The 6,580-nt window shown below is 39.2% G+C and overlaps 1 long non-coding RNA gene across 2 annotated transcripts; it reads left to right on the top strand.

Moving 5' to 3' along the window:
* Positions 1 to 753: 753 nt before the first annotated feature.
* LOC122179435 lies at positions 754 to 6,248 on the top strand. 2 transcript variants are annotated; one of them, XR_006178686.1, is made up of 3 exons: positions 754 to 801; positions 1,177 to 1,216; positions 1,541 to 1,552. It is a non-coding gene; the product is annotated as an uncharacterized LOC122179435 (long non-coding RNA). The 2 variants fall into 2 exon arrangements; XR_006178687.1 differs by lacking the exons at positions 754 to 801; positions 1,541 to 1,552 and adding exons at positions 1,012 to 1,093; positions 6,176 to 6,248.
* Positions 6,249 to 6,580: the final 332 nt, after the last annotated feature.

Genomic DNA, 6,580 nt, shown 5'->3' with positions numbered 1-6,580 from the left:
TGATTGATCGCCTGAGGCAAGGACTGACTCAGCCACAGGAGCACGGGAGACACGAAGACAAGGGTAAAGGCAGCCCTCAGCAGGGCATTTGACCCCCTCTACCCTGCACCATTCTTCCTTTCTTTCTCAGTGTTCTTACTTCAAGAATATAAGCCATCAGTGGCAACAACTGCCAAAACTTTCCCACTCCCAATCCAGGAGGGAGAAGTCTCTGAATGAACAATAGCAGTGCCTGCAAATTAAAACACAGGCAGAATGGTCAAGCAAGGCCAGGAGGAATTAAGGACTGCTCACATTGTTTTGTACATGAACGGCTGCACAGAAATGCTGGCTGCCTTTGTAACTTTGCTAGTAGCAAGTATCCGTAGATTGTAGAGCCCTATGCTGACACCAAAAGGCTCCCAGTGTGATAACACTCAATTCTTTTAATTATAATGCCTTTCCATATACAGCAACAATAGATGTGAAGCATACATTTTTTTTTATGATCTCAATATTGGCTATGGATAGGGAGAGATTTGCTTCTGCCTGGCAGGGACACTGGTGGACATTTGCCACAGATTTGAAACACAGTCTCTGTGTTCTCTGAAGAACACGAAGCAGTAAAATTACCACAGGAGGTCACTGTTGTAACATGTATGCCACATCTAAGTGAGTGCTGAGGACCAGCACTCCACTTTTGAACGGTGCATCCCAAGCCTGTTCCTGCTGGCAAACCAGAGCATTCAGCTAGAGCACAGAAGACCGCTATACCTATAATAGGACAGAGAACTATGTAACAGAACTATGAAAATAGCCATTGTATGTTGACAATGAAAGGAAACAATTTACTTTCTTGTCTGTAAATTCCTGTATCATTAATTATAATGGTTTATTGGTACACGGAAGGAAAGAAAAAAAAAAAAAAGAAAAAAAAAAAAAAAAAGAGGCAAATTGAAAAGATTTGTATGTTTAAACTTCATTTTCTACGTTTATGTTGGGCATTTTACCGGGGCATCAGCAATCATCGAACAAAAACATCTCTTTCCTCTGAGAGACTGAAGTCATGCTGTCACACTGCTTTTTGTTTGACAAGTGTATAGTAACTTCAATGGTTTGTTTCAGATGCTTCTCCTGTTGCCTTTGTATTAACATCAAGGGGTGATTAAGAAAGGCCTCTTTTCTGTTTTCTTCCAGCTGTAGAAGTCACAATCACAGACATCTTGAACGGTAAAAGGTATGTAATTTCTACTTTGTTTTTTCTGCCAAAAGAATTAGAGAGTTATTCATATGCTAATCAACATATTTCATCTCAGTAGAAGCCTTACAGAAAATTATAGTAGAAAGCTTTCATAGTCAAACTCTTCATTTACAATACATGAGTTCTGTTTGTTTGGTTTGTTTTTCCCTATGGTAACTTAAGCCATTAATGTATTTCCCTTCTTTATAGAATGCCTTTTGTACGGGAATGAAAGCATGTTAGTGTTCATTTCTACTTACTTTTCCCTATAAAAAAAATAAATAATTTATCAGATTGTTTTGAACAAGCATTTCTTTTTAGGAAACTAGTCTACGAAGTCATTGGGGTTTATGCCAGGAAGTGATTGCTCGCTTCTGAGTCAGTTACTGTGCACCAAGTTGTCTTCATACTGCTCATTGCGGAAGTGGAACAGTACAGCTTTACTGAACGTTACTGGGAGCATCATGGTTTGCTACCTCTGCAACAGTCCTTCTAGCTGTTTTTATACAACTTAACCATGAGAGGACTACCAGAAATACCTAGATTTTGGCTACATTTCTATCATCTGGAGTGGGTCTGATAATGTTGCAAGTTCCTTGTTCCAGCAGAAGCCATGAGGCAATTAGCATAAGAATCCTTGTGGTGTGAGACCTTGGCCAGACTTCGCTCTATATACATCCAATGTGAGTTGGCGAGACAGGAGGACAATTATCTACATTTTGAAGTGAGAAAATGCCATAGTGCCAAGGGGTAGGAAAAGCACACAATATTCATGCTGGCAGCCACCACTGTCCATGTGACAAAATAACATTATTGGGGTTTTCAAGTGCAATACTGTGGGCATAGCAGCATGAACAAGAGCACAAGAAAAATAAGGGAAAGTATTGCCTGGACAGCATGAGTGAAGGTTTACAAATCTCTGCATGTAAAGCAGTCTATTTATTTGCAAACAGAAGGTCATGTATCCAAGTTGTCTAATAAAAAAAAAGCTTATCTCCCACACTGTGTGCATTGGTGTAGAGACAGTTCAGCTGGACTGTCAGACACGTTGTCTTCTTAGAGGAGCCCTTCCTAAATTCTTTGGGACACTTCTGAAGTTTGTCCATGCTGCTTCCTAAAATGACAGTTTCCTGTCTCTTCTCTGTCACTCAGAAGTACATCCCATTCTCCCATCAAATCTAGTTTAAAGCTCTACTAATCAGCCTAGCGAGTTTGCTGCCCTATAAAGCTATAGCGGTTAGAAAGAAAAGCTGAGAAAGGAGATTGGAAAATGGGAGAAGCTCAGAGCACTGTGTCATAGAAATCAGATTTGGGCAGGGGATGTAACAAGTGTTTGTGGACAAGGGGCATAGCTTCTCTAAAGAAGCATCTAGCCAAAGGGAGATTGCTTACTTTCAACTTACAGGGACTGAAGGCAGGGCTGTGGGTGTGCCCATGTCACTGCACAGTACCTTGCATTCCCTAAATACTAAGCTGCCTGGTGATTTCCTCTCACACATGGCCACCCGCTCAAAGAATTCATCGAGCTGGGCACACTTGCACCTATGACACTCCTCTCAGCCCCTTGGAAAATTCCAGATTCCAGAGTTCCCTGCTATCAAAGGTGTGGGCTGCTATTCTGTTCTGCAGGATCTCTGCTCGGATGCACTCATCTGCCCAGAAAGTCTGTGGCCCCCCCAGTCTGTTGCAGCCCCAGCCCAGCCATTTCGGTAGGTGGTCACCTTGTTTCAGTGTGTTCACACCAGAGTCCCCTTCTCTGCTGAAAAAAGCACCTGCACCAGAGGTGACTGCCACAGACAATGACCACAGTGCATCACGAATTAGGGTTTTTGAAACTGATTGGGTTCTCAAGGAACATGCCACAGTTTGCCTGAATGTTTGTGTGGCTCAATTGCAGTTCTTGGCCTACAGCACAGTGTAAACAGTTTCAATGAAAATAAGCTCTGGCTTGTTTTCAAGAAAGGCAGGGGCTTTCCTGGCTTTTTCTCATCTTTGCAGTTTCGGAAGCATCTGTATGCCATTTTTTGCTGTAAAATGCTGAAGACATACAGCTGTCCTCAATCTTGAGTAGACTGAAAGAGTTGCTGACTTTTTCTTGTGAGTACTCCTTGTCCCTGAGTACTTTCCTGAAAATTGCTTTTCATCAGAATTCATAAGAGTAAACACATGCAAATGGTTGAAGGCAGTAGATTAGCAGTGGATTTATTGAACTACCATAATCAGTTCACTAATTCATAAGGTGATTTTTTCCTTAGTCACTTTCAGTCTTAACAGCACAGCTGTTGGAGAGGGTTTGGCTCACTTCATAGTTAGCTGCATGCTTATTTACCTGTGCCTCAGAGATATGGTGGAACAACAACAGGAAGACAAAAACTGAGACTGGTGTGGGTATGTTTCCTTCACAAGTTTTGAAAATTTTGGTTATCCTTTCACCCTGAACTAAAAGACAATTTTTATTTTATTACTTTTTTAAAACTTTTTTTTTTTACCACTCTTTACAGTTGACTCATCTTCTATTCCTGACAGATAAAGTTTCTTTTGGAAACCTGGTCCGCCTTTGTGAAAATATCACAAGGTCTGTGGAGATCAATAGCATGAGAAAAATAAGGGAAAATACTGCCAGGATAGCTTGTGAAGGGTTACAAAGATCTGAATGTAAAGTTGGCTGTGTACTTTTAGATGGAACCTCATGTATGCAAGTTAGTCTAATAAAAAATAAGTCTAAAATTCTCTTAGTTCTCAAGAACTTTGTCACGTCTTTGAATAATAAGCAACTGCCCAGTTCCCCTTGAAGATATATTCTATTCGCCACTTCAAAACTTAGGAAATGATCATAAATACAATTTTTCTTGAGATTGTCTCAAAGGAATGTAGAAATTTGGAAGACAAACCTTGCTTGAAGTTAATGTTTCCCAGATTTTTTGAGGGAGGTTGGGGGGAAGTTGAGTCAGCCCACATTGGAAGAGCTGAGCCGTCAGATAAGCCATCTCTCCAGGAAAAGACATTTATAAAATTTTTAATGGTAACCACTGCAGAGTTCTGAAATACTTGCAATGAATCATTCAGTGCTACATATTGGCCTCCTCTTCTCCCACTGAGTCATAACTCCTAATTCAGTAGGAGTAAGCATGGGCAAAATGAAACCATAAAAAGCCTTCTGCCTTCCTCTCATGTTTGGTCTACTGAATGTCAGAACTACTATAAGGGATTCTAGCAGGGATTGAATTTGACTGTAAGAAAAAAGCAACTATCTTCAACTTCAGTGGTAATTGTAGTTATGACAATATACAGGAAAGGTGGTCAGTATAGTACAGAGATAAATTTCAGGTGCCAATCTTCAAATTATAAATGAGAAAACATCTACTCAGAAGCTATCAGAACTTGGAACTATGTGAAATTCACTAGTAACCTCCCTGATAACTTGCAGGTTATATGCTACAACTGAAGTTCTACATCTGTTCAAATATCTCCTGTCCAATTTAGGCCACTGAAATGATCCAAAATAGCAGCAGAGACTCATGATGTGTCTACTTTTCCGTTAGACATAGGTATCAGTGTCCATCTCACTGTCATGAACCCAGCAGCTTGCAGTTTTATTAGAAATTCAGAGGGTTCATTTTGCCTATGGAAGTTTCATGACTACAGAGTGGAGGTATATTCTAATTACATATATGTATAAATATATGTATATAATTACCCAAATATAATGCCAAATTCCTGGAGCCAACAGGACAACAAGAATGGCCTTCTTTAGATCTGTAGAACAGTTTTATGTTAGGTAGCTCTCTGATCAACAATCCCAGGAACAGCAAATATAGGAGAAATCAGAATCCAAAAGTCTCACCACTGGGCAAATGGCTCAGGCTAGTAAAACCCAAGCATTCAGACGTGTGTTACCTTCTTGGTTTCAGAACCACTCTAGGTGAATGCTGTGATTCTGCTATGAGAAAAAGTACTCCGAAGTAATACTGGCAATTTTAGCAGTCCCTCTTGAGAAAAGAAAAGAGGATTATGAATCCTGTTCATAATTGTTGGACCTTTGCACTGTCTCAGGTGTCATGTGTTATTTATGGAGAAAGATACTATATTCACAATGCTATTACCTTGTCAACATGCTAGATTTGAGAATACTTAGTAAACTGACTAATTGTCCACATGCAGTATACAGCAATCATAAGTATATAACCCTGATAGTTTATATAGCCAGGATTTTTACTGTATCTAAATCCAAATTCCTAGAGCAGTAGTCTAATGTCTCAAGCACTATAGTCCATAGGCTGAGTATTCTTCAGGGTATGGAACCTATCATTTAGAGGCATTACAAGCTAAGTATACAGCACCTCTGAATTATCTTTAAATCATTCATGTACTCTGAAAAAAAAAATCCATAAAAACAAACAGACAACCCTGCAAGAAAAAAAAAAAAAAAAAAAAAAATCACACTGTTAGGTGTTCTACAATAGCATTCTGATATAAAAACAAGAGAACAAAATGATGCAAGTAAATTCTCTGTGATGACTCGCAATGTAGAGGTTTACAGAAATTCTTCAATCATATGGTTACACTAACTCAAAACAAAAATGTGTTATTTTTTATATGGACCTACAGGCTTAATTAAAAATAGTCTCTAATGTATCGGTGTTATTTTGATTTGTGGAGAGTAGCTAAGAAAATGGCTATGCTGAGTTGTTGAGTAGACATGTAAATCTTGTTGCCATTACTTAGTGCAATTCCTATCTTGACTTGAAGGAATAAGGATATATACGACAAAGTATGAAAGATTAGAGCTTATATTTTACGAATTTGCATCCATTGGTGGCATTGTAAAGGTGTTTTACAACAAACTGGAGTTCTATAAAAGGACCTCCTGTGCAAAGTGTTGGTCAGACTACATAGCTCGGTCAGCCTCATCTGTCAAGCATAAACGTGTTGAAACATGCATTATGGAATTTCTAGTTTTACAGATATTCAAAACACAACTGGACAAGGTCTTGAGCAACTTGAATTGATCCAACCCAAACGCTTGGGCGGAGGAGGAATAGACTGGAGCAGATGACATCCAGAAGTCCCTTCTACCACGTATTATTTTAAGAACTTCTCTCTGTCTTCTCTCCTGTCATCACCTGAGGGGACAGGACACTGTTGGGAGAGATATTGTACTCATGTAAGGGAGATCCTCAAGTCACAAGGCAGAAAATTAGAAATAATAGTGTCTTCACCTCTTATTTGGAAATGATATTTGGAAATTTGGAATGACACTGTGTATTGTGCTACACAGTGTAGCATACTGGAAAAAAAAAAAAAAAAGATTAACAGACTAGAAATCACTTGCTGTGAATGAAGAGGTAATAAATCATAACC

This window comes from Lagopus leucura, unplaced genomic scaffold (assembly GCF_019238085.1).
Source record: "Lagopus leucura isolate 7727_CA_CO unplaced genomic scaffold, USGS_WTPT01 Super-Scaffold_100002, whole genome shotgun sequence".
Lineage (NCBI taxonomy): Eukaryota > Metazoa > Chordata > Aves > Galliformes > Phasianidae > Lagopus > Lagopus leucura.
This window is presented reverse-complemented; position numbering and strand designations above follow the sequence as displayed.